We start from the raw sequence: 27,395 nt of genomic DNA, 5'->3' as shown, positions 1-27,395 counted from the left end.
AGAGTCTTCTCCAACACCACAGTTCAAAAGCATCAGTTCTTCGGTGCTCAGCTTTCTTTATGGTCCAACTCTCACATCCATACATGACTACTGGAAAAACCATAGCCTTGACTAGACGGACCTTTGTTGGCAAAGTAATGTCTCTTAATATGCTATCTAGGTTGGTCATAACTTTCCTACCAAGGAGCAAGCGTCTTTTGATTTCATGGCTGCAGTCACCATCTGCAGTGACCATCTGCAGTGATTCAGTCCATGGGGTCACAAAAAGTCGGACATGACTGAGCACGCACAAGATCTATAAAAAAGTGCCTAGAAATGAGGATAGTATTTGCCCTAACATAGCTGGGTTTTGGTCCTATCCTAGGTTTAGAAAGAAACTGAGATTCTGGGCAGAATAACCATGCAGACTACTGAGAAAATAGAAAGAAATAAGAAGTGGAGCCTAACATCCAGTGGGTGACCTTGCACACACAGTCAGGTCATGTTATTTTCCTACTGGACATCAACAATTTCACAGAATACCAATTTCAGACAAAGTTACTCTGAGACCAAGATAAGTGAGACAAAACAAGCCTACTTCATAATCTTGTCTAAGCACAGATATAATAGAGGTTACTCTATCACCCATAAAATACCAAACACCTTCTTTCTTTGCCAAAATGAATGGCTGCCATTTCTTTACTATTCTGCCATCTCTATAGATAAGATTTCTTGATAACTGATTATAAAATTCGCCCTGCTTTTTGACAGCATCCAATCTAGAGTGAACTCTTGCTTTCTTAGCTCCTCCTTCAGATCACTCAAAGCCCAGATCCTCTAAGAGGACCTTCCTAATGCCCTCTTACAGAGACAGCCCATGGTTTCCTATGGGGTGTGTTCCCCATCACCGAAACAAGTAAAAAACCCAACTTGTCCAATGACAGCTGTGCTCCTGGAAGTCTCTGGCTGGAGGGATTGACACTGCAAATTTAGATTAAAGACAGAAGCCCAATTCTAAGGAATCAGCAAACATTTAGAGGAGGCTGCTGCTGCTGCTGCTGCTGCTGCTGCTGCTGCTGCTGCTAAGTCACTTCAATTGTGTCCGACTCTGTGTGACCCCATAGACGGCAGCCCACCAGGCTCCCCCATCCCTGGGATTCTCCAGGCAAGAACACTGGAGTGGGTTGCCATTTCCTTCTCCAATGCATGAAAGTGAAAAGTGAAGTGAAGTCGCTCTTCGAGACCCCATGGACTGCAGCCCACCAGGCCCCTCCATCCATGGGATTTTCCAGGCAAGAGATCTGGAGTGTGGACATTATTAAAGCTGTAACACGTTTGGAGTTACACAAACAGCTGAGGTTGGCCTCAGGGCCCTGGATCTTGGAACTCGTTCTCACCACAAGTGAATTCCAAACCACTCCAGAAAGTAGAGCTGGTGTCACAGTCCTGGCTGGAAGTGGGCTCTTTAGGGTAACAAGAAAAACTACTTGGATCTGCAGTAGGGAGTTCAGGAAAGAAGCAGAAAAGGAAGGAAGAGGCACCTAATGAGCTGAGCTGTGTTTGTAATACTTGAAAAGCTGTGAAATGTTATAGGCCAGGGCCATTATAATCAGAACTGTCAAATCCATCAACCATCCAGAGATACATTGAAGAAAAGCAAAGATAACAATAATTCCATTGCTAGAATCTAGGAAAATCTTTTTTTAAAAAGTGTAGCTATGAGACCATTTATACCACATCCTTTTAGCTTAGTTTGTGCTGCCTTGCTTTCACTCTGTCTCTTTCACACACACACACACGCACCTCGTTATCAATGTATCTTTATTTTTTTCCATTTTCAAGCCTTTTAAACTTATGCCCAAGGCTAAATGTTCTAACTTGTTTTATTCTCTGCTTAAAGCAGTAGCTCTTGACTTTGGTGGCTATACATTAAAATCCCCTGGGAAGCGTAAAAAAAAAAACCAAAAACTTGTGTCCAAGACATACTGATTCAGTTAGAATTCAGTTAGAATTTCTGGAGTAAAACTCTGATATAAATCTGGTGTTTTGTTTTGTTGTCTTTTTCCTTATGGACAGTGAAAGTGAAGTCACTCAGTCGTGTCTGACTCTGTGACCCCATGGGCTGTAGCCCACCAGGCTCCTCCGTCCATGGGATTTTCCAGGCGAGAATACTGGAGTGGGTTGCCATTTCCTTCTCCAGGAGATCTTCCCAACCCAGGGACTGAACCTGGGTCTCCCACATTTTAGGCAGACGCTTTATCATCTGAGCCAGCAGGGAAGTACTATGGACAAGCGACTCCAATGTGACAAGATTGAGACCTAGTCTTGAGAGTTTTTGATTGGACAGTTTCTGCCTTAGTTTGCTAAGAATCTCATTTTTAATTGATGAGTTTCTTTCCAATGAATACACCATATCTTCAGCCCTATTCCTCTAGCACAACTGTTCTTGACCTGCCTAGATCCCATCTATGTGGTTAAATTGAGAGTGTAGGCTCAGGCTTGCAAATCAGTGCTGGAGACATAAGAAATGTGGGTTCAGTCCCTGGATTGGTAAGATCCCCTGGAGGTGGGCATGGCAACCTACTCCAGTATTCTTGCCTGGAGAATCCCATGGACAGAAGAGCCTGGTGGGCTACAGTCCATAAAGTCGACTGAAGTGACTTAGTACGCAGGCATGCAGGACAGGCTCAGTCATCTGTTTTGATTCTAAAGAATAATGGAAATTTGACAACCACAGAACTTGCCCCAGTTGCACAGGTGGAGAGGGGATATTTAAAATGAGTTCACATGAACCACTCAGAATAGGCAATGGCAGTTGTGCTGGGCAGGGAGCGGGGGTCCATGGAAAGAGGGTCAAAGAGATCTCCAAATGTGCCAGATATCATCTTAATCGCTGGATGAAGGTGGGGCACAAGGGATCCTGAGAAGGGGTCTGGGCAGTAAAAGGTCATTTATGGAAACTGTAAGTGTGACCATCTATCGGTAAAGAGGTATTTTCATGCCTCTGGGGCAGGCTTTCCTGTGAGTACCACCAGAACATCAGCCTCCATGAGCTGCAGCTAGACCAGCACCCATCCCTCTTGTGTAGCAACTACATATTTGCTATTTGAAATATCATATGCTTAACAGATTCCTGATGAATGAATAAATGAACTTTATCTAATGCAGGAAGTCCTTTCATTCTTTCTTACAATCCTTAAAAATATATATTTTTTTAGACCATAGCCACCATCTTAGTGTCTTTATAACTGTAAAGACCATGAAAAATTTCATTATTGCCTTTTTCAATATTGAGCATAGTGTGCTCTTAACATGGTTTGGGTATTATGAGGGGCTTCCCAGGTGGCGACAGGGGTAAATGCAGGAGACCTAAGAGATGCAGGTTTGATCCCTGGGTCGAGAAGATCCCCTGGAGAAGGGAATGGCAGCCCACTGCAGTACTCTTGCCTGGAAAATCACATGGACAGAGGAGTTTGGTGGGCTACAGTCCAGGGGGCTGCAACGAGCTGGACAGGACTGAGAGACACAGCACAAAGTGTAAGATGAGATTTCTGAATTCCAGGTGCTTATGGATACCAGGTTGTACTCTGGGGACATTTCATCCATGATCCTACCAGGTCCTATGGAATCATCACCTAGAGGAAGCATCTACAATGACAGCATCTTAGGTCCCATGTCTGGCTAGTGGGGAAGGACACTAGGAGCATGTAGGTTTTTCTTTTACCCTATTCCTTATAAATAACTTCTATTCATCGACACAAGAGATGAAATTCCTTGATCCATATAAGCTCCATGTTGCTTGATATACATTGTTTTAAGAGACACTTCTTGATCCAATTACTTAAGATAACAATGGAAGCCACAGTCAAAACATTCAACCATTCTAACTCCAGAAGGTCATTGGTTTATGTTATTTTTCACATCTCCCTCTTGAAGAATATTAAACCAAAGCCACCAGGCAAAAGGTAAAAAATCAAAAATAACTAAATTTTATTCTATAGACAGAGTTCATAGTGAGCATGTATTTATATAATGAACATACATCATTTTAGCATTTTAGAAGTCTTAAAGTGGTTTATTGATTCTAAAAATGTCCTAACTTCAAACAAATTTTAATAGTGCTTTATTTGATTTGGTTTAAATATGTGACATCTCCACAATGATTCATATGACACACACATTTTAATCAGTTTTGAGAATTAACAATGATTATGATCATACTTGTTACTATGAGATATCCACCCAAAGATGCTCTCATGGGCATACAGTGTCCAAAACAAGTGTGATCCTTGACTAGGACCCTAACTTTAAGGATCACTTTCCTGGTCTTTCTACAAACAGTGGCTCCATAGATAGAATGATTTTGGTGCAGGGCATTTTCTCTTTAACTTGGAGTGTTTCTTTGCTATAGTGGCATTAAAATTTTTTTTACAATAACTTACTATTCAGTACAGATCCATGAAGATAAATACTGGTCTGTCCTATCAATGAGCAAAATAAATTAGTTCCCCACTGCATAGGAATAGTCTGTTTTCATGTTGGTGTCAGGAAATACATTGAATGACAATAATTTAATCATACCACTACAATGTATTCTTGTATGAAGCTCTTATCATTCAGGGACCTAACTTGATGGTTGGCATTCTTTATGATAAACCTCTGCATAATACTAGGTTTTGCTCCAATTATTTGAATACCCAATGGAAGCCTGATGTTCTATTAAGGTCAATTTTCTGAAAATTGGCTGTGAGTTGAAATTTTTTTAATGTATTCTATCTTTGTATCTGTTTGGGTTTCAGTTTTGTGACCACATGTTTCCACAGGACACAGCTGTATGAATTTGTAGCTGGAATGAATTTGCAGCTGGAATAATACATAAGCAGGGAAATATGCTGAGAATGCATATGAAGAGAGAAAGCTTCAAAGGAAAGGCCCAGCTAGCGCTGAAGCAGTTGAAGTTGAAAAATCATACTCGCAGAAGAACTGACTCCATGCAGGAGAAAAGCCTTTATATGTAAATAGGATGTAAATAGGATGTAAATAGTATGGAGAGTAAACTTAAGCCCATTCCTGGCCAGCTCCACTGTTGAAAGGATGTGAACTGAGGAAGTAGGATGGAATGAGGCACAGGGACTTGTCTGCAATGCTGTCAACAAAAGTAAGTATACATGTACTTGTCTTCAAGGAAGTGGTGGAGCAACTGCTGATCTTCTGCAGAGGTTTGTCCATGTTTTATAAAGATTAGATGTGATGGTATATTTGGGAAAAAAAATCCCCTCAATGTGGATAGGGAAAAGTTCAATAGTCTGCAGAAAATGTTACAATCTGCTTAGAAGTCCTTTTATTACCCATCTACTATCTTCAAATATGTATAACTTCTTTCTTCTAAAGATTTATATATGTATCTTCAAACTCCCCTGTTATACTAATCTCACTGAGCTATGAAATTATGATTCTCAGCAAGATCATCAGAATTCACTGCAGCTTCCCTGCCAAGATCAATATTCTCTTTCACCTGCCATTGACCAGAAGGCTTTCACCCACATGGCTGTGTGAAGCTCTGTCAATTTAATTACCCTCATTCTACCCTCATCTCTTCCAAATTACAGAGACTTCTCTGCTGTCCTTTAAAACACTTCTTACTGTATACTGTGTTTAGTCGCTCAGTTGTGCTCGAGTCTTTGTGACCTCATGGACTGTAGCCCTCCAGGCTCCTCTGTCCATGGGGATTCTTCAGGCAAAAATACTGGAGTGAGTTGCCATGCCCTCCTCCAGGGGATCTTTCCAACCCAGGGATTGAATCTCCCACATTGCAGGTGGATTCTTTACCATCTGAGTCACCAGGGAAGCCCATTATTGTATATTATGGTCAACCATTTAGGTGTCTGTTTCCCAACTAAACAACAAGTTCTTCAAGAGCAAATATCAGGTCTTATTTATAACAAAAAGAATCTTGCCAAGGGCCAAACACCTACAATAAGTTGAATAACTAATTCTTAAGTGGAAAAGCTATTAATATATGAAGTTATTTAATTTTGTGTGCATGCTAATGAAAAAAAAACCCTGACTATTTAGTTCTACCTTCAAGAAAGTAAGTAAATAGGATAAAATTCTATTTTAGAAATTTTTAAAAGAGACCAACAACCAAAAATATTTCATTGCATAAACAGAGATGCAATCACAAACATGTGAATCAGTCACTCTAAAAGGGGCTTTGGAAGCCAGGCTTTGACATTATTGGTTAAACTTCATTGCCACCAAGAATAGCTCAAGAGATCAAAAGTTGCCAAAAAAGCACAATGTGTAATTCATTTTTGATTCACTATTCTTAAAGTCAAAACGTTTTTCTTCTAGTTTACCAAATAGATATGTATGCTACATACATATGCTACACACACACACACACACACATATACTTTCCTAAATCCAAGTCCAGCCTTCACATTAATCACAAAAATTAAACACAACTATCCCAAGTCACTTCAGGAAGAAAAATAATTGACTACATTGGTGAAAAAACTCACCATTTTAATAGCCAACTGAATCTGGTCAATTTGTTAAGAACCAGTGATCAATTATAGGCATATCTTGGAAATATTGGAGGTTCTATTCCAGACCACCTCAATAAAGCAAATATAGCAATAAAGCCAGTCACCCACATTTTTTCTTTGCTTTCATAGCACATATAACTGTGTGTGTCTGTGTGTGTGTGTGTGTGTGTGTGTGTGCGTGCGCGTGTGTATGCATGTGTGCTCAATAGCAGTCATTTCAGACTCTTTGCAACCCCATGGACTGCAACCTGCCAGACTCTTCTGTCCATGGGATTTCTCAGGAAAGAATACTGGAGTGGGTTGCCATGCCCTCCTCAAGGGGATCTTCCCCACCCAGGGAATGAACCCATGTCTCTTGCGTCTCCTGGATTCTTGACTGCTGAGTCACCAGGGAAGCCCTGTTTACATTATACTGGAGTCTACTATAGCATAATGTCTGAAAAATGTACATACCTTAATTTTAAAATATTTTATTGCTAAAAAATGCTAACCATTATCTGAGCACCAGCCAATCATCACCTTTTTGCTGGTAAAGAGTTCTGCCTCCATGTTCATGGCTGTTGACTGAGCGGGGTGGAGGTTGCTAAAGTTTGCAATGGTTGTGGCCATTTTAAAAAATAAGACAAATTTGCTGCATTGATGATTCTTCAGGAACAATATCTGTGTAACATGCAATGCTGTTTGGCAGCATTTTACACACAGAACTTCTTTCAAAATTGAACTAAATCTCTTCAAACCCTGCTGTTGCCTTATCAGTCACATTATGTAATTGTCTAAATCTTTGGTTGTCATTTCAATGAACCAGCAGTAGTTTCCATCTCAAGAAACCATTTTTTTATAAGGAACAACTCCTCGTCCATTAAGTTTTATTTTGAGATTGCAACAATTTAGTCACAGTTTCCCGTTCTGCTGCTAATTCTAGTTCTCTTGCTATTTCCACCACATCTGCAGTTACTTCCTCCACCAAAGTCTTGAACCCCTCAGAGTGAGGGGGAAATCAACTTCTTCCAAACTCCTCATACTGTTGATGTTTTGACCTCTTGACATGAATCACAAAATGTCCTTAATGAAATCTAGAATAATGAACCCTTCCCAGAAGAGTTTAAATTGATTTTTCCCAGATCCACCAAAGGAATCAGTATCTATGGCAACTATAGCCTTATGAGGAGAAGGCAATGGCACCCCACCCCAGTGCTCTTGCCTGGCAAATCCCATGGACTGAGGAGCCTGGTGGGCTGCAGTCCATGGGGTCGCTAAGAGTCAGGCACGACTGAGCGACTTTACTTTCACTTTTCACTTTCATGCACTGAAGAAGGAAATGGCAAGCCACTCCAGTGTTCTTGCCTGGAGAATCCCAGGGACGGGGATGCCTGGCGGGCTGCTGTCTCTGGGGTCGTACAGAGTGGGACACAACTGAAGCGACTTAGCAGCAGCAGCACAGCTTTATGAAACGTAGTTCCATTTTTTATTAGTGACATATAATTGATGTTCAATATTATGCTACTTTCAAATGTATTATGTACTGATTTGACATTTGCATACATTATGAAATGATTATCACAATAAGTCTAGTAAACATGTTACCATGTAGAATTATTGCAATATATACATTCCTTATGTTGTATGCTGCTGCTGCTAAGTCGCTTCAGTCATGTCTGACTCTGTGCGACCCCATAGACGGCAGCCCACCAGGCTCCCCCGTCCCGGGGATTCTCCAGGCAAGAACACTGGAGTGGGTTGCCATTGCCTTCTCCAATGCATGAAAGTGAAAAGTGAAAGTAAAGTCGCTCAGTCGTGCCTGACTCTTAGCGACAGCATGGACTGCAGCCTACCAGGCTTCTCCAATATTATACCCCAATTACTTATTTATTTCATAACCGAAGATTTGTACCATTCACTTACCTTATCTCCCCACCCTCTTCCTCTGGCAACTACCTGTTTGATTTTGTATCTATGAGTCTGTTTTCATTTTGGTTTTTATTTTGCTTTGTAAATTCCACATATAAGTGAGATCATATATGACATTTGTCTGACATTTCATTTAGCATAATAGCTTCTAGATCCATTCATATTATCTAAAAAGGTAAGATTTCACTTTTGGCTTAATAATATTCCACTTATTGGTTGTCCAATAATATATATATCACATCTTTATCCATTATATACATATGTATATTTCATCTTTATCCATTCATATCATGAGGATGGTATATCTTTCTGTTTGTCTGTGTAGCTTGTATTAACTCTCTTTAAATGTTTGGTAGAATTCTCTGTAAAGGCATTTGATCCTTGACTTTTGTTGATGGGAGTTTTGGGTTTTTTTTATTACAAATTCGACTTCACTTCTAGTGATTGGTCTGTTCAAATTGTCTGTTTCTTCTAAGTCTTGGTCAGTCAGTCAGTTCAGTTCAGTTGCTCAGTTGTGTCTGACTCTTTGTGACCCTGTGAATCACAGCATGCCAGGCCTCCCTGTCCATCACCAACTCCTGGAGTTCACCCAAACTCATGTGCATCGAGTCGGTGATGCCATCCAACAATCGCATCCTCTGTCGTCCCCTTCTCCTCCTGCCCCCAATCCCTCCCAGCATCAGGGTCTTTTCCAATGAGTCAACTCTTCCCATGAGGTGGCCAAAGTATTGGAGTTTCAGCCTCAGCATCATTCCTTCCAATGAACACCCAGGACCGATCTCCTTTAGGATGGACTGGTTGGATCTCCTTGCAGTCCAAGGGACTCACAAGAGTCTTCTCCAGCACCATAGTTCAAAAGCATCAATTCTTCGGCACTCAGCTTTCTTCATAGTCCAACTCTCACATCCATACATGACCACTGGAAAAACCATAGCCTTGACTAGACAGTCTTGGTAGGCTGTATGTTTCTAAAAATTTGTCCATTTCTTCTAGGTTGTCCAATTTGTAGGCATATAATGGCTTGCAGTAATCTCTTATGATCCTTTACATCTCTGTGGTGTTGATTGTAATTTCTTTTGTTTCTGATTTATTTCTTTGGTCCCTCCTTTCTTTCTTGATGAACCTGCCTAAAAGTTTATCATTTTGTTTAGCTTTCAAAGAAACTCGTTGTATTGTCATTGATCTTTTCTATTATTTTCTCAGTCTCCCCTTCATTTATTTCTAGTCAGGGCTGTTATTTCCTTCCTCTTACTAATTTTAGGCTGTTATTTTTTTTCTAGTTCCTTTAGGTGTAAAAGTCTCTTGCATTGCAGGTGAATTCTTCACCATCTGAGCCACCAGGGAACAAATCTGAAGTGAGTCTCATAGGACAGCATATTTATGGATTTTTTTTCTATACCATCATTCTATGTCTTCTGATTTGGGCATTTAGTCTACTTACATTAAAATAATTAATGATTATTAATTGCTAACGTTGTTGTTTCCTGATTGTGTAGTTCTTTTGTTTTTTTTTTTCCTCTTCTTTTGTTCTCTTCCCTTGTGATTTGATGATTTTATTTAGTGTCACATTTGTACAATTTTCTCTTTCTATTTTATAGATCTGCTACAGATTTTTTGATCTGAGGTTAGCATAAGTTTCATATATAGCAGTCTATGTGTATAGCAGTCTATTTTATGTTGAAAATCACTTAAGTTTGAGCACATTCTAAAAACACTACATTTTTCTCCCCCCAACATTTTGTTTTTGATGCCATATTTTATATCTTTTTATTTGTGTATTACTTAATTAATTATTTTAAACATATATTATTTTACTACTTTTGACCTTTAACTTTCATACTAGCTTTAAAGTGGTTGACCCTTTACCTTTACTATGTGTTTACCTTTACCAGTGAGATTTTTTTCTTTCAAAATTTTGTTTCTAGTTATATCTTTTTCTTTTCCATTAAAAGAAATCCCTTTAATATTTCTTGCATGACCAATTTAGTAGTGATGAACTCCTTTAGTTTTTTCTTGTCTGAGAAACATTTTATTTTTCCTTCAGTTTGAAATGATAACCTTGCTGTGTATTCTTGGCTATAAGTTTTTTCCTTTTAACACTTTGAGTGTATTGAGTCAGTCTTTTCTGTCCTGTACACTTTTTGCTGAGAAATTAGCTAATAGTTTTATAAAGGTTCCCTTTCCTCTTATCTTTTAAGATTCTCTCTTAAAAAAAAAAAACTTTTGACATTTTAATTATATGTATTGATGTGGATCTTTTGAAGTTCATGTTGTCTGTAACTGTCTGCACTTTCTGGACTTCTACGTCTGTTTTCTTCACCAAGTTAGGAAAGTTTTCAGCCACTATTTCTTCAAATAGATTTTCCGTCCTTTTCTCTCCCTCTTCTCCTTCTGAGACTCCTATAATGAAAATGTTAGCATGCTTAATTTACCAGAGGTCTTTTAAAGTACCTTTTTTTTTTTTTCTTGTTGCTCTTCCATTTAGGTGATTTCTACTACCCTGTCTTCCAACATGCTGATCTGTTCTTCTGCATCCTCTAATCTCCTGTAGATGACCTCCAGTGTGTTTTTCATTTCAATTATTGTATTCTTCAGTTCTGATTGATTTTTTCCCCCCATCTCTTTGTTGAAGTTCTCACTGAGTATATTTTTTCTTCTCCTGAGTACAATGATCTTTATGACCATTACTTGGAACTCTTTGTCTGGTAAATTGCCTATCTCTGTTTTGTTTAGTTCTTTCTGGGGTTTTGTCTTGGTTTTTTGTTTAGAAGGTGTTCCTCTGTCTTCTCTTTTTGCCTGACACATTGTGTTCGTTTCATGTCTTAGATATATCAGCTTCATCTCCCAGTGTTGAAAGAGTGGCCTTATGTAGAAGGTGTTCTGTGGGGCCCAGGAGTGTACACTCTTGATCATGAGAGCTAGGTGCTCCAGGGGTATCCCCTGTGTGGGCTGTCATGCACCCTCCTGTTGTGTTTGGGTTCTGATTGCCATGGGCTTGCAGGTGTAAGGGCTTGGCCCCCAGAAGCAGAAGTAGCTTTGGGGAGGTACCAGTACGAGTGGGGGCTTCCCACCAGGTGCAGTAGTATGAAATGGGTGGAGCTTAATTTAATTAATAAATGGCATACTTAAGTTACAAATAGAAATATAAAGTACTCTTTATGAATATTACAATTTTAAAAGATACATGTATAAAATGTAACTGCTTATGGAGATGACCCAGTTAAATATATTCTCCTATAAGGTAGGCTCAGTCGTGTCCGACACGACTGAGTGACTTCACTTTCACTTTTCACTTTCATGCACTGGAGAAAGCAATGGTAACCCACTCCAGTGTTCTTGCCTGGAGAATCCCAGGGACGGGGGAGCCTGGTGGGCTGCCATCTACAGGGTCGCACAGAGTCGGACATGACTGAGGCAACTTAGCAGCAGCAGCAGCAGCAAAGCACAGCTAGATAATCTAAGAAGGACACATTCTAAAATGTTCATGTATATTTAATACAAAAATAAGCTTGACCAATGGAAAAAAACTGAAACCCAGAATATAACTATTCATAACGTAGAGAAGGTTACTTCAGGCAGACAGATTTTATATAAAAGCAGATATTTTAAGACATACCATGAGACTTTGAAATACATTATAAGAGAAAATTAAATTCTTTTCCAGTGTTAACGGTGTTCTCAGTCAGGTACAAGATAGCTTTCCCTATTTTCAAAGAATTACTAATATGTATGTGCATTTGGGTCCACATGTAGAACTTCCATGTTGAATGTTTTTCTCTTTTATAGTCCACTTAGCAAAACTTGAACTGGGGGTACTGCCACCTCCTGACTTGTTTTTGTCTCCCATAGCTCTTGCTAGAATGAATCACTGAGGCAGTAGAAAGCTTTTGTCTTGGTATTTGGGCTCCTTCATATGATTATGACCAATTCCATTGCTTTTGGACTGATATTCTTGCTTCTCTTTTTTTAAAAGAATGATTATGTTCAATGCATTCTTTTTGTAGAGACTTTCCCTCCCCAGAACACGTCATTTCCAACAACTTTCTTGGGAGCTTGAGAATCCATAAGAAGTAGGCTTTCTTAGCCTAATCACAGCCTGGAAAGAAATATGCTAATATTTTCACCATTCTTCATCAATTTCACACATCAGTACACAGACTGATTTTTAGGATGAAAATCACCCCCCAAATGGAGTTGGAAATGGGGTTAGGAAAACAAGTAGGTTTTTCTTTACTCTTTAATGTCTTCACTGGTATGATCCAGCCAAATAAAAAAGAAGATGTAGAAAAAACAGTAAATTTCTCTTTATACTTAGCGAATACACCTGGTTTGAAACAATTCTAGTATTCACACTTTAGAATTTTGTTAATAATTAATAGCATTATATCTTGCCTTTACCAAGTACATTGTATTATTTCAACTTAATATCTTGATGGATTCTCTCTACAACCTACTGAAAAGACTAAGTGAAATATTTCTATTCATGTTTAGAAATTAGAAGTTGAAACAACAATTTGAGTTGATTCAAGTTCTTATTAGAATAGAACTAGAATCTGAGCCATGTTCCTTGAAATATGTATTCTACATGCAAAGATTCATTGTTATTTGGACAAATATTCAACTTATATTAACTTATCATCTTCAGAGAAAACCAAAGAATATGCAGTAGCTATAAACAAAGAGTATTTTGAAAATATGCATGTTCATATACTTATTCTTCTGTGAGACATTTAAAGTCTTGGAGATTCATTTTTCTCTTATGACATAAAACCCACCAAAAAGCCATACAGATGGTAAATATACATTTTTTGAAGATTGCACAAGGCTTCATGAAAATATTATCATACATAATAATTCAGTTCAGTTCAGTCGCTCAGTTTTGTCCGACCCTTTGTGACCATATGGACTGCAGCATGCCAGGCCTCCCTGTCCATCAACAACTCCCAGAGTCCACCCAAACCCACGTCCATCAAGTTGGTGATGCCATCCAACAATCTCATCCTCTGTTGTCCCCTTCTCCTCCTGCCCTCAATCTTTCCCAGCATCAGAGTCTTTTCAAATGAGACAGCTCTTCGCATCAGGTGGCCAAAGTATTGGAGTTTCAGCTTCAACATCAGTCCTTCCAATGAACACCCAGGACTGATCTCCTTTAGGATGGACTAGTTGGATCTTGTAGCAGTCCAAGGCACTCTCAAGAGTCTTCTCCAACACCACAGTTCAAAAGCATCAATTCTTCGGCACTCAGCTTTCTTCACAGTCCAACTCTCACATCATACATGACCACTAGAAAAACCATAGCCTTGACTAGACGGATCTTTGCTGGCAAAGTAATGTCTCTGCTTTTTTATATGCTGTCTAGGTTGGTCACAACTTTCCTTCCAAGGAGTAAGTGTCTTTTAATTTCATGGCTGCAATCACCATCTGCAGTGATTTTGGAGCCCAGAAAAATAAACTCAGCCATTGTTTTCAATGTTTCCTCATCTATTTGCCATTAAGTGATGGGACCAGATGTCATGATCTTAGTTTTCCAAATGTTGAGCTTTAAGCCAACTTTTTCACTCTCCTCTTTCACTTTCATCAAGAAGCTTTTTAGTTCCTCTTCACTTTCTGCCATAAGGGTGGCGTCATCTGCATATCTGAGGTTATTGATATTTCTCCCACCAATCTTGATTCCAGCTTGTGCTTCTTCCAGCCCAGCATTTCTCATGATGTGCTCTGCATAGAAGTTAAATAAGCAGGGTGATAATATACAGCCTTGACGTACTCCTTTTCCTATTTGGAACCAGTCTGTTGTTCCAGGTCCAGTTCTAACTATTGCTTCCTGACCTGCATACAGGTTTCTCAAGAGGCAGGTCAGGTGGCCTGGTATTCCCATCTCTTTCAGAATTTTCCATAGTTTATTGTGATCCACACAGTCAAAGGCTTTGGCATAGTCAATAAAGCAGAAATAGATGTTTTTCTGGAACTCTCTTGCTTTTTCCATGACTCAGCGGATGTTGGCAATTTGATCTCTGGTTCCTCTGCCTTTTCTAAAACCAGCTTGAACATCTGGAAGTTCATGGTTCACATATTGCTGAAGCCTGGCTTGGAGAATTTTAAGCATCACTTTACTAGCATGTGAGATGAGTGCAATTGTGTGGTAGTTTGAGCATTTTTTGGCATTGCCTTTCTTTGGGATTGGGATGAAAACTGATCTTTTCCAGTCCTGTGGCCACTGCTGAGTTTTCCAAATTTGCTGGCATATTGAGTGCAGCACTTTCACAGCATCATCTTTCAGGATTTGCAGTAGCTCAGTTGGAATTCCATCACCTGCACTAACTTTGTTCATAATGATGCTTCCTAAGGCCCGCTTGACTTCACATTCCAGGATATCTGGCTCTAGGTGAGTGATCACACCATCGTGATTATCTGGGTTGTGAAGATCTTTTTTGTACAGTTCTTCTGTGTATTCTTGCCACCTCTTCTTAATGTCTTCTGCTTCTGTTAGGTCCCTACCATTTCTGGCCTTTGTTGAGCCCATCTTTGCATGAAATATTCCCTTGGTATCTCTATTTTCTTGAAGAGAACTCTAGTCTTTCTCATTCTATTGTTTTCCTGTATTTCTTTGCATTGACCACTGAGGAAGGCTTTCTTATCTCTTCTTGCTATTCTTTGGAACTCTGCATTCAAATGGGTATATCTTTCCTTTTCTCCTTTGCTTTTTGCTTCCCTTATTTTCACAGCTATTTGTAAGGTCTCCTCAGACAGCCATTTTGCTTGTTTGCATTTCTTTTTCTTGGGGATGGTCTTGATTCCTGTCTCCTATACAATGTCATGAACCTCTGTCCATATTTCATCAGGCACTCTATCAGAGCTAGTCATTTAAAATCCATAACACTTATTCAAGAGAAGAAATTCAGAGAAATGTATTACATTAAATCTAATGGTGAAGCTAATAGTAGACTTTGAATTGGAGGGAAATAAGGAAGAAAGAGGAAGGAGAGAAGGGGGTTATCTAATCTACTGGACTTTTTCCAAATCCTACAAGTAGAGAAAGTTGAATTCTGAATTCAACTCAGTCTGGAATGGATGAACGGATTATACTAGTTAAATGCATTATAATGTGAATAGCAAAAAATGAAAAATTATTGCTCTTTAAGTAATTCATTTTCCTCTCACAGGAAAAAAAAAATAAAATCCAAAAGGAGATGGTCCAGGGCTAGTGTATTTGTTAAACAATGTTGTAAAGGAACTAGTCTCCTTCTGTATGTCAGCTCGGCCATCTTTAGTGTGTGGCTGGATTCTTCAGGGTCACAGTGTGTTTTCTGGACCTACAAGATCATTTGCACATTCCAAGGAGGAAGAGGATGGGGAAGAGAAGGCAAACTGCTTCTCTTAGCGGGACTTTCCTCTTTGGTTCATTGGTCCCCACTCTATCACATGGTCACTTATAGCTGCAGGGGAAAAGAGGGTGTGTAAGTATTCTTCTTTGAGGTCTCTATATACAGAAATGTAGGGGGGGCGAGTGTGTTGAGCACCCATAGTGTCTGCTACAGAAAACTAGACTTCAGGGTCTTCAACGTCTTTCTGGAAGAAAAGAGCCTTAAAACAAATCCTGAAAAATAAGTCCAGAATGCAGTGAGAGAAGGGAAGTCAAAACTGAGAGAAGAGAAGCCAAAACAGAGAAAAGAACAAGTTGAAAATTCTGCAGGCTGAGTGTTGTTTTTCTTTCTGACATGGTAAAGCATTATAAGTGAAAATGTACCCCAGTGATATTCAAAGGCAGGAAGTTTCTAACAAACTCATCTGAGTGCATATTGTGTCCTTGATAAATAAATGGATGAATTGTAGCCTTGCTTCCACTTCTGCAAATGTCGATTGCTTATTGAATCTAAGACTTTTGTTATGGTATTCATGTTTGAAAGTAAATTCTTGGAGTCCATCCCACTACAGGGAAAGGTAAAAGCTTGACTTTATGGTCACATTACTGATCACTAGAACATAAGGCATTTAGCATTTGAAGTCTAGGGAGAAATACATTATTTGCTTGTTTTACTCCCTGATGAAACATCTCTAGAAAATATTTTGCCACAAAATCTCCATTGCTTTCATCATGCTTCTTACTTTTAATCTCCTTTAAAATAAACAAAACCGTAATTTAATCATGCATCAAATAAAAAAGCAAGATTGAGATTCACTCATTTCACAGAAAAAAATTACAGATTTTGATTCAAGTAATAATCAGAACAAGATGGAAAATTTTCTTGACATGGAAAAAATAAGATAAAGAAATTCTGAGTACATAATAAGATTTAGTTCTCAAAACGAAGAAAATACCAACAAACTACATAATGTTCTCTATGTCAAGAAATTGTTGTCCCAGAAGACAGATTTTGAATACTGACCAGGAAAACGTAATGATTAAATTCCATGATGTGTGCATCTCTTGGGTCTCCAGTTTGTGGCTACAAATTTTCCTAGGCCCAGAGGAAAAAGACATGAAACTCCATGGCCTCTGTCTTTACGTGATTTATAATCTCATGAGGAAGGCAGATATAAACAACAAACATACAAACTGCAGAATACTACAATGGCTTTTCATGGAGGCACTGAAAGAATAAACATATTGTCTTTTACCTAGGGGAGATGAGAGACGATCACAGAAAATTTGATGGCTCCAACCATCTGGCATTCTTGATATTTTCTAGGAGGGTAGGTTTTAAGTTTCCTTAGCACAAAAAGAAAGAGAGGGTGAGATAGAGAGACAGAGAAATGGAGGGAGGGAGGAAGGGAAAGTGGGAGGCAAGGAGGAAGGAAATGGTCACCATGTGAGGTTGCAGCTTGGTCAGAGCAGTCATTTCACCGTGAATACATATATCAAAACATCAAGCTGTACTCCTTCAATATGCACAGCTCCTGTATCTCAGTGATACCTCAGTTAAGGTGTAAACAATATGGGGTCGCAAAGAGTCGGGCACGACTGAGCGACCGAACTGAACTGAACTGAATACTATGTTCTTAAGACCAACCTGTGTGTTAGGATAGAGTTCCCTGCCCACATCAATCTTCCAGTTTAGTAGGGTAAAGTCAATTTATAGAAGAATGGGATCAAATAGAAAATGTAGAATAACTCTATGTAAAAAAGGGAAAGCTTCTGGTATACACAGTTGAGATCCAGTCTGGAGATTTCCCACTGAACCAAAGGCTGAATGATGTTGATAATAACAGATACTTATTGAAGGTTTACTACTGTTACAAGTAATGAAAGTATCCATAACCAACAGTTACTGTGTAGAAAATTTGGTTTAGCACAAGGAAACTCTTTCCTCAAGGATATTTTTAGAGGCACTATAAAACAATTATATCACCTCACTTTTCTCTTCCACAGAGATTCTCGGGGAAAATTCCCTCTCTAAAGGGAAGCTATGATTGTTGTCACCTTCCCACTGGGAATTCTCAGCATCCTTATTTGTATTTCACAAGATGTTTTAAGTTACCAGGTGGAAAAGTTTTGTGAAATTACTATTATTATTCGGCTTCTGTTTTCATCTGTACTTATTTCTCTGTTAAGTCCTATTCATGGTTTCTGTAAAACCCAATCACAAAATGTTACCTTGGGGTGTTGATGGGCCATTAAAAATCACCTAGAATTGCTTCTGAAGTGAAAGTAAAGTAGAGCAAAAAGATAAAAACCACTGAAAAAGAAAGTCATAACGAATACACTGATTATGGAAGGATAAACATTCTTTTAACTGTCTCCCAAGATGTTCTTAAATAATGGACTAATGATCGAATTAATCACCCTGATGGTGAGGCGCTATCAAAACCCACTTTATTTTGGTCACACCAGTCTTGTAGAGTAAATATGAATGGAGTCAGCACTAGCCCCCTGAGGTACCTGGATCTCAGCAGCAAGGTTTATGATCAGTGTGAGTTCCTCACCCGCTCCTCCACTCAACCACACGCTGTTTGCACACCTTAGTATAGCACTTATAATTTTGCATTGTGATTGACTATGTTCTTTTCTGTTTCACTGGCTTTTCCTTAAATTTATCCAAATAGTTAACTACATTTTATTCATTTTGAATCACTACTGTCCCTAGCAGAGAAGCAAATGGTCTTATGCTAAATGACTCAACTGATCAATTCTATCCAAAGGTCAGCGCAATTGCTTAACAAAAGGCAGCTTTTTCATTTAAAGCCAGCTTTCTAAATTGTCAAGGCAAAAGTCAAAATTAAGGTAAGAAATGCTAAGCAGAAAACAGGCTGAGAGAGTAGTCCCTTGAAGATGTTAAAGGGAACCTGAAACCCACTGGTGGGTCACAAGCTCCCTCCTAAAATTACCTCCATTTCAGTACAGTCCATGTTACATCAAATATGTTCATTTGTGAGGCAGTATATTAAAAATTTCTTGTGCTTTATTCATCTTTGTACCCCCAGTGCCAAGCACAGTGCCAGGTATAAGGTAAATGTCAAAAAAATTTTAAACTATCAAAATGTTGAGTCCTGAGTCTTAACTTTCTGGGAAAAAAATAAAGCTCTTAACACTAAAATGGATATTGACATATTTTGGCTCATCTTTAAAGAATTAACTTTCCTTCTCCACTCCTCTGGAGCATAATAAACTCATTCAACTTTCTATTCAATTCTCATCTGACCCCAAAAGATTTTCCCTTGACTACTTGATCTGAAGTAACTCCCCCTTGGTACCTCTCTACACTTTCCCTGTATTTCTACCTTTTTGTTGAACTGAGCATTAAATGAATCTATTATGGTCGTGAATTTGTCTAAGCCATTTGTTTATGGTCCTCCTTTTTCACTCCAGAACATGTTTCCTTATCATCTTCCCGGTTTGCCCTGTATCTGCTATCTAGAAGAATGCTCAGACTTGCTCTACATTGGAAACACACAGGGAGCTTTTAAACAGATAGATGCCCAGGTCCAATCCAGGACAATTAAACCAGACTCTCTGGAGCAAGAAAATCATGCATCGCTATTTCACCTTGTTTTAAGATTAACAAGTAAATGTAATTGGCAGTCAAGTCAAAGAACCACTGACCTAGGACATAATGGATGATTACTAAGCACAAATGAATGAGCTGACTAGAACTCGGCACTCATTGCTCAGTATCAGATATTCATATAGGATAGACCCCTTTGCTCTGTTTTAAAGTCACAGCTGGAACCCTAAATAGCTCTCGTGGATATAATGGCTTTTAATTTAAGCATTCTCTCTTTACAGCAACTGGAAAAGCTACTTGTAATGAGTCAGTAGCAGCTTCTCTGTTTACTAAAAGCGGTGCATTATGGAACAAGAATAAGTAAATGGAACCCTCAAAAATTGTAAGGATAAACAATCCTGTACATGACAAATGGATGGATGTGATGAGGGAATTTATTAGCACAAACCAAGCCATACACAGATTTTGAAAAATGGGATATGTCAGCCATCTAGACAAAGCAAGAACACAAAATCCAAAATCACTATAATGTGAATTCATTTAAAAATATTCTTGAAAACATTTGTCTTATTCTGCCTTCTCCCAATCATTAAATACTTCATTCTGTCTGCAGAGGAGGAAACAGTCATGATTATATATTGCACATTGGTGAGCTTCTTGGACTAAATGGCTTTATTTCTGCATTTTGTATGTTATTCCATCACCCATTCTTACTCTGCTTCAGTCAATAGTAGAGAAAACATTTAAAATCCTATCAACTGCGACACTCTAAAAGACAGTGATGATTATCCTTTTAGCCTTTCTGTAGCCTTTCCTGTCAACCATGGAATAGCCAAAACAATAAGCTGGTTGAAAAATTTTACCCAGCTTACCAGAGGGAAAACTTATTTTCTTCACAAAATTCTTGCTCCCTTCATCCTGGCTACAAGTGCCATATGGAATTTGACAAGGATCATGTTATCTGATTCTAATTTAAAATGCTGCAAGTGACAACCAGGGACACTAGTTATTAATATTTTATAGAACCAATAATTCTTCAGGTGGATACAGGCATAGAATTGCCTTTGGGTAAATATCATTGGTTAAACTCCTTCTCAAGTGAGGATGATTTATTTGACTCTAGGTAATACTAAAATAAAGAAGACAGAAAGGAAATCTATATTTTAAAAGAGATACCAACCATTTGCACTGTATGCATCTTATTTAGGACCCAATTAAAATAAAGGGGAATATAATTTTTAATTTCTATAAGACAGTTGAGCAAATGTGAACACTGAAAACAGATTTCATGATATCAAAGAAATATCAAATGTTTATAATGGTATTATAAATGTATTAGATTTAAAAATCCTTTCCTTGTAGAGAAAAATACTGAAATATTTACAATAAGAATTATCAGTCTGGGAATTGCTTTCAAACAATTTAGAAGTGGGAATGGATGGGAGTATTGATGAAACAGAATGGCCAAATATTATTATAATAAAGGCTAAAACTATATAATTAGCATATATGTTTATTTTACTCCTCTCCCTTCATATAGATATATATATGTGTGTGTGTGTATACATATATAAATACACATATATATGTATACCTTTTTATTATGGGAATTTTCAAATTCCCATAATAAAACATATGTGTGTATGTGTGTGTATACTAAATATGTATGTATATATTTGAAAAGTCCCATAATAAAAAGTTTGGAATTTTAATGGAAATTATAGAAATTTTCAAATATATACATATATATTTGAAAGTATATGTATATATTTGAATACATATGTTGTTGTTCAGTCGCTAAGTTGTGTCCGACTCTTTGTGACCCCATGGACTGCAGCACAGTAGGATCCTCTGTCCTCCCAGAGTTTGCTCAGATTTATGCCCATTGAGTTGGCGATACTAACTAACCATCTCATCCTCTGTTGCACCCATCTCCTTTTGCCTTCAATCTTTCCCAGCATCGGGGTCTTTTCCAAGAGTCAGCACTTCACAGCAGGACCCAAAACAATGGAGTTTCAGTTTCAGCAACAGTTCTTACACTGAATATTCAGGGTTGATTTTCTTTAGGATTGACTAGTTTGATCTCCATGCAGTCCAAGGGACTCTCAAGAGGATTCTCTAGCACCACAATTCTAAAGCATCAATTCTGTGGCCCTCATTAATGTTTATGGACCAGCACTCACATCCATACATGACTACTGGAAAAACCCTAGCTTTGACTATATGGACCATTGTCTGCAAAGTTTCATATATATATATATATATATAAATATATATATATATAATATCATATATATGATATAATATATATTCATATATATGAAAATATATGTGTATATGTACATATACATATATTTGAAAACTCCCATAACAAAAAGGTAAACAACTAAAAACAATTTAGCAATTTAGACAATAGTAAGGGCAATGATTACAACAATCTGATATTTCTTGGTGTGATAATGCCAAAAAATAATAAATAGAAAAATGTGTAAACAAACTTTGATATACTTAGGCCTCCTTTTCATATCATTGAATGAAGAACAGATTTCAGTTCTAGAACTCAATCCAAACACATTTAATTATGATAGTAAAAAAAGTCTTACTATATTAGTAAGTCCTCCACATGGATTATAGAGTAAGGCAAGTAGTCTACGGAACTCTATTTAAATTTTATACTGTCCTGTTTAAATAGACTGTTCTTTACCATTTATGTTCTCCATCATAGGCTATGTCCTTGGAACTGTTCCAAGTCCTGGGGAAACAATAATGAACTATATGGTCTCTGTCCTGAAAGAGTTTACTGGCTATGGGATAAAAGCTATTGAATAAATTATCAAATATACAATTAGATTTGTGATAGGCACTGTAAAATAAAAATTACAAGATAATTATTTTAGAGATATTTGTTATATGTAAACATACAACAAGGCCACCTGATCTTCTCTGGGGGGGTGGTGATGAGTAGCAAGAATTTATAGGGAAAGACTTTCCCAAGTCTTGCTTCTAAAAGAAATGGGAAGCCTTTGCAGGGTTTTAAGTGGATATGATATGATCGGTTTTTCATTTTTATAAACAACTAAAGTATGTCAGTAGAACATAGATGATAAGTACAGAAGTCCCAATTTTGCCACTTACTAGCTGTCATCGTCCATGTTCACATCTTTGAAGTCCTAAAACTGTAATTCTGTCTCTGAGGGTTGTATTGATATTAAAAATTAAATGAGATAATCCATAGCAAATTCTCAGAACTATTGCCAAGTTTTAATACAACAGAAAGAAGATGGGAACTTGGACCAATCAGTCAAACTCCAAGGGTTTGATTTGATGGGGAAAGAAAAACACATTTTCTTTCTACTAAGTATGCCTTTTTTAAAATCAATAGTTGGCTTTTAGAGGTCTTTAAAATTATAGCCAATTTTTCAAAATAAAAATAGTCAATTTCCAAACTGGTGATTAATGTAGAATACGCTCATGTTAAAAGATTAATAACATTTCTGTAAAACCTATTTTATGTTCATATGCTACGCTCATTTCTCATTTACAAGAATATCAATTCGTCTAAAGTGCATTAATAACATCAAAGTATTCAACCACAGCAACATTTTCCTAGCTTTATCATTAGGTTCTGTCATATCCATAGTCATGAAAATTATAGCTTGGCCAAGTTAGGAATTAGCTGTGTTTTGACTCCTACTTAAATATCTCATTGTGTAACATTTGAATAATTACAGATTTTTTCTAAATCCCCAGATTTTTTTTATTCTGTCCTCATTACCCTTGTAGAAAATAAAGACCCACAAGTTTACTATTCTTTGTTCATCAATTTTAGCTACTGTGAACTTCATGACAAGATAAAGAATTATTGTACTTTGTTTTTTTAAAAAAAAAGTTTGACAAAGGATAAAATTGCCCTTCTCATAGATATGTTTAGAATTTTGTTTCCTGAATTTTGCTTTTCTCTTGCAACAGGTTTCAGTGTTGGTCTGTTCACACACATCTAAAATCCAGAGCAAAGATGAACTGTCTGGTCACTACGCCTACCACTTTCACTGACGCTCATCACCTCAACAGCACAGGCTTAGAGAGGAAAGAACACTGCCCAGAAGTGAAGGAAGTTGACTTCTGGGGCTGGACTCTGCAACTGATAGTTGTGTGACTTTGGTAAACCTTTCAAGATGGGACTCTGACCCTATTATTGAAGGAGCCTGACTAGATTAGGGGTAACAAATCTGACACCTATGGACAGGTTTCATTGCAAGCCAAATCCATTGTTTTTTGTCAGCCTTCAAAATGCCAGATAGGCAGAACATTCACTTTCTAGTATATCATAGCCCTACTCCTTCCTCAGAAAACAGCAAAATTCTGTAAAGCAAGTATCCTTCAATAAGAATAATAAATTCAAAAAAAGAAAAGAGTATCTTTTCTAAATTCATAGACATCATTTTTGAATAGTCTTGTATTTACTGAAAAATTGACCAGATACCAGGAATAGATTGGATCTATTCCTTTAGGTCTAATCTTCGTGTTCTGTGGCCTGTACTTAGTCATGCTGGCTCTGCACCTTTTGTTAAAATATATATATATATATATATATTATATATATATATGTATGTATGTATTGCCTATAGCCTGAAATATACAGAATAGCCCATTCTCAAGGCTATGACCTTTAAAAGTATAACTCTTTTCCATTTATATAGAGATAAAAAGCTGCAGAATGGAGAATAACATTTGTGTTGCCAAAGGTTTATGGTACATTGTGACCAAACATAGATGCAAGAACCTAGGTGCAAGAGCAAACAATTCCTGTAACCAGAAATTTGCAACAGTCAGCCACACCCCCTCCCCTTTTAGTAAAAAAAGCCTTAATTCTAATTCAGGCAAGACGGTTCTTTGGGACACTACTTCACCATCTTCTTGGTCTTCTGTTTTTCCAAATAAAGTCACTACCCCTTGCCCCAACAACTCATCCCTCGGTGTACTGGTTTGTTGGGCTGTGAGCAGTACCAGTTTAGACTCGGTAAGACTTCTGTTCTGGGACCCGTCCATGATGCTACATTTCATTTAGTCTTCATGTCTCCTGGGGCTCCTCTGGGCTGTAACATTTTTGCATACTTTTCCTTGTTTTTGATGACTATGACAGGTTTGAGGAATTCTGGCAGGGTATTTTGTAGGATGCTAATCTATAGAAATTTGTTTGATGTTTCTCTCATAAATAGACTAGGGTTGTAAGTTTGGAGGAGGAAGATAGTAAAGCACCATTCTCATGACATCATATCAACAGTACCTATCAACAGTACCTACTGTCAACATGATTTATGACTGCTGATATTGATCTGATCACCTGGCTGAAGTAGTGTTTGTTAGGCTATTCCACTGTAAAGGTACTTTTTCTTCCTTTCCACATTATATACTTTAGAAGGAAGTAACTATATGAAGAAAGCTGAGCGCCGAAGAATGGATGCTTTTGAACTGTGGTGTTGGAGAAGATTCTTGAGAGTCCCTTGGACTGCAAGGAGATCCAACCAGTCCATTCTGAAGGAGATCAGCCCTGGGTGTGGAAGGAATGATGCTAAAGCTGAAGCTCCAGTACTTTGGCCACTTCATGCGAAGAGTTGACTCATTGGAAAAGACTCTGATGCTGGGAGGGATTGGGGCCAGGAGTAAAAGGGGACAACAGAGGATGAAATGGCTGGATGACATCACCGACTCGATGGACGTGAGTTTGAGTGAACTCCGGGAGTTGGTGATGGACAGGGAGGCCTGGCGTGCTGTGATTCATGGGGTCGCAAAGAGTCGGACACGGCTGAGCGACTGAACTGAACTGAACTGAACTGTGTGCAACCCACATTTAAGGAGTGGGGAGTTGTGCTCTTGCCCCTTCATGTGCAATATCTCTACAAATTCCTTGGATTTTTTTCTGTATGGGAGATTTGTGTCTTTTCTCCTTTTAAAATTTATTCTATCACTTATTCCAATATGAACTCATGGATATTTATTTTATACTTTGTGGATTGTCCTAGCATTTGCTTTCTGAAGCTTTTTCAGTTGGATTCTATTCTTTGACACGCTCCTATCAACATGGATTTGAACCTTTTTTCAAACACTTTCTTACTTTCTGATACTATAAGATGCTCAAGATTCATGTTTTACATTTTCTTCCCCAGTCCTAGAATCATCCATTTCTCCAGGAGCCTTGGTTCCTTGTATTAGAGAAAGGTATTAAAAACCAAGATCTGGGTGGGGTGGTAGGTATGCTCATTGCTGCTAGGGTGTTGTTTCTTTTGGGTCCTCTCAGCTCACAGAGCCTCCTTTTAATTTTACACCTGACCTAAGTCAGATATTTGATTACTATTCTGGGTATTGAAGATATATGAGTTTTCTTGACCTGAGATCTAAATTATCTCTAAGTTTCCTTCCAATTGTTATAGCATTGTTAGTATTCCTTCAGTTAAGAAAAAATTGCCAATTGGGGCCCTAATTGAAATGTAAGGTATGAAAATGGAAAATTTTCAGAGCAAACTTTTTATGGGCTCTACTGTACCAGACACACACTCCCATGGGCTCATTGTTTGCAGTGACTCTAACATATACTGATTCTTTTCCTTACACTTCACCCTTTTCCAAATCTACCTCACTTCCACTGAACTTTCCAATGCAAGGTTTCTCAAACTTAACGCTATTGACAATTGGAGCTGGATCATTGTTTTGGGCTTCCCTGGTAGATCAGACACCGAAGTCTGCAGTGTCTGCAATGTGGGAGACCTGGGTTTGATCCCTGGGTTGGGAAGATCCCCTGGAGAAGGGAATGGCAACCCACTCCAGTATTCTTGCCTGAAGAATCCCATGGACAGAGGAGCCTGATGGGCTACAGTCCATGGGATCGCAAAGAGTTGAACAAGACTGAAGTGACTTAGCACAACGCGTGACACAGTGTTTGTTGCGAGGGGCTGTCCCGTGCACTGTAGGATGTGTACCCATGGTGTCCACCTACCAAATACCAATAGGACCACCTCCCATTTTGGTGTGACAACCAAAATAATTTCCTGACATTGCCAAATCTTCCTGAGGAGGCCAAATTACCCTGAGTTGGGAACCACTGTCCTAGTATGGAAACTTAAATTTTCAGAACCTGCTGCAAAACCCTTCTGACATCACAGTTCATCTACCTGCCTGGACAGACATGTTCCTTTGGGAATGGAGCCTGTACTACAATGAGTGCTATACTAAACTTGCCCCAATTGTCTGCCTTGCCCCTGAGATCTCAGTGTTCTCATTTTCTTACACTATCTCAGCCAACTATTTTAAGAGCCCTGGCTATGAACAACTCATTGTCTCTGTCCATTTGGTATTTGCTATTATCTCTTCATGTGAATGTGTCTATCTCTCCTTTTAACCTGCAAATACTTCAAAGTCAGTGACTGTAATTTGAGCTCCTCTTTATCTCAGACACGTCTAGAAGTGGCTACAATGTATAATTGTTGGTTCACTGACCATTTTTCAACTCACTGCATTAAGGAATGTCAGTGTATCAAAAGAATTTTTGAAAAAAAAAATCAATACTAATTGGGAACCAGAGTAAAACAAGTTTAAGTTATCTTCCTTGCCAAGTTAGCAATTTAACTTTAATGGTGCAATAAGCTTTTATCATTCTGGATTTCTATTCGAAGGTTTATAAGAAGCACTGAGGGAATTATTTTCCCCAAAATTTATTTTTGTGCTCTCTGCAGTCCCTTTACTGTGGCAGAGATTTTTGTGTAACTATGGGACTTGGGAAAAGTTAAATGAAGATGGGAAAGTTCACCTTTTTTATTTTTCTTTATATCATGGCTTACTCCCTTTCAGTGACTTCATTTCTGTACACAGTGGGCATGTTTTCTGGTCTTCCCTGCACCTGTACCTACTTCTATCAACACTGTCTCCTGCCTTCCTTGAGGTAAACACGCTTTCCCCACTTAAGACATGATTATGGTCAAGCTAGAATCTCAGTATCCTACTTTTAACCATGTAGAGTGGA

The 27,395-nt window shown here is 38.2% G+C and overlaps 1 long non-coding RNA gene across 1 annotated transcript; it reads left to right on the top strand.

Annotated features, from left to right (window-relative positions):
* The first annotated feature begins 4,445 nt into the window (after window positions 1-4,445).
* LOC120853704 lies at window positions 4,446-23,951 on the top strand. The gene is made up of 2 exons (XR_005718825.1): window positions 4,446-5,137; window positions 23,348-23,951. It is a non-coding gene; the product is annotated as an uncharacterized LOC120853704 (long non-coding RNA).
* The last annotated feature ends 3,444 nt before the right edge of the window (window positions 23,952-27,395 follow it).

The sequence above is a fragment of the Oryx dammah genome, unplaced genomic scaffold (genome assembly GCF_014754425.2).
Source record: "Oryx dammah isolate SB20612 unplaced genomic scaffold, SCBI_Odam_1.1 HiC_scaffold_2, whole genome shotgun sequence".
Taxonomy (NCBI): domain Eukaryota; kingdom Metazoa; phylum Chordata; class Mammalia; order Artiodactyla; family Bovidae; genus Oryx; species Oryx dammah.
This window is presented reverse-complemented; position numbering and strand designations above follow the sequence as displayed.